Here is a 1864-nt window from a genome sequence, read left to right as displayed (position 1 = left end):
GATAGAGACAGAGACCCACACTGGAACACTGGACTGAGCTCCCAAAGTACCAATGAGGAACAGAAGGAGGGAGAAGATAAATTTATTTTCTAATAGGTCATTGAGAAAACTGAATTTAGTAATTTGTAAAAATCATTAATTTGCTGTTTTGTACTTGTAGTAGCAAGTTAATCACTTTCTTCAACTTTCTATGAATCAGAAATCAACAAATTATTGTTTGATATATTTAAGAAGCTTCTAAATCCACAGGATTATAAACCTGTCATTCAATGAAGTAATTGAAAGCTAAATAACACATTCCAAATTTCTTTTCGACCATTATCTTTAAATGTGAACATTCCCACTTTTTGTGTGAAGGAACATCTTTCTGACTCCCTTGTAATCAGCAAACTGAAGAAATAATTTCCCAGTATAAAATTATATATCATAAGTAACTTCCTGTGTTAAATTAGTTAAATAGACTGAGATTTTAACTCAGATTATTAATTAAAAGCCTTTAGTATAGCTATGATTTCATACTCTATTGGTAGACAATATTTCTCGACAAATTACACTTTTAGCTCCATTAAAAATGTTTTTGCAGGTCTGGAAAGACTGGGAAAAAACACTGTTGATCATTTAGAAACTCTGTTCCTAGCACCATTATGTCATCTCATAACCAGGTATAACTCAATATCCAGGGACTTTGTTACCCTCTGACCTCTATTGGCACCAGGCACACATATTGTACACACACACACACACACACACACACACACACACACACACACAGGCAAAACACTCATACACATAAAATTCAATAAATAAATCTAAAAAATTACGTTGAAAACTTCAGAAAGTACCATTTATTTTCAGATGCTCAGAAATGGGCTTTTTAGAGTGCCATTTTTTCTATTGAGAAGATCAATAGTCTTTATTATACACAATAAGCATAATCTGATGCCATTTCCCAGATCAATAAAATTTCCTCTTCCTTCATGAAGTTCAAGTGCCTTAGAGACAATATAGCTATTTGAATACTAATTCTGCCACTGAATCTTACGTCTTTATTGACTCTTACATAAGCAATACATCTTAACCGAACAGTGTCTTTCTTTCCGGAGAACTCATTTGGGAAAAATAATAGTATATAAATTGAATATATATTTTGCCTTCTTTATTTCAATACATGACAAATTTAAGAATATTACATGTAAAGTTAATGCCAGGGTTCAACAGAATTTGATAATTAAAAAATGTTAGTAGGATGCTTGAATACTTAATAAACTTCAAACAGCTCTCATTGCTACCATTACAAACATCTCATCATTTGCTCACTATATGCTCTTCCTTTAGACTTGCTTTAGCTGACTTTTCCTCTGAAAAATTTCATTACAAGTTCATGATCCTCAGATACCATCCTCTGTGGTCTTTGTGCTTTCATGACTTGCATTTGGAAAACATTTGCATGTCAGGATAGGGTGACCTTGACATACTCAGGCTGTGTTTAGTCTGACTTTGTTCTGCTATATTGTTTGTTTTACACTAAGAACCCACACTATAGAAACTTAATTAATAGGTTATTTTGTAGCTACTTGCCACTCTGATCCCTCTTTGTTGCACAGCAGTTTCCTCCAAGAGAAACATGTTAAGACGTAGCATGTGAAACAAAATAAGACAACCATGGGATTTTAAAACAAGATGTTTTCAAGGAGGTGTCCTTGAGACTGGCCAACCAAATTTACTAGGGTCCTCATTTCCCAAGAGTATAAGAAACATAAAAATTGCAGAATCATGATCAGATCACTCAAACGGCCTGGAAGAAGCAGATAACAGCCAAACTTTATAGAACAAACAAACAAACAAACAAAAAGCAAAAAAAAAA

The sequence above is a fragment of the Microtus ochrogaster genome, unplaced genomic scaffold, assembly GCF_000317375.1.
Source record: "Microtus ochrogaster isolate Prairie Vole_2 unplaced genomic scaffold, MicOch1.0 UNK2, whole genome shotgun sequence".
NCBI classification, from domain to species: Eukaryota; Metazoa; Chordata; class Mammalia; order Rodentia; family Cricetidae; genus Microtus; species Microtus ochrogaster.
This window is presented reverse-complemented; position numbering follows the sequence as displayed.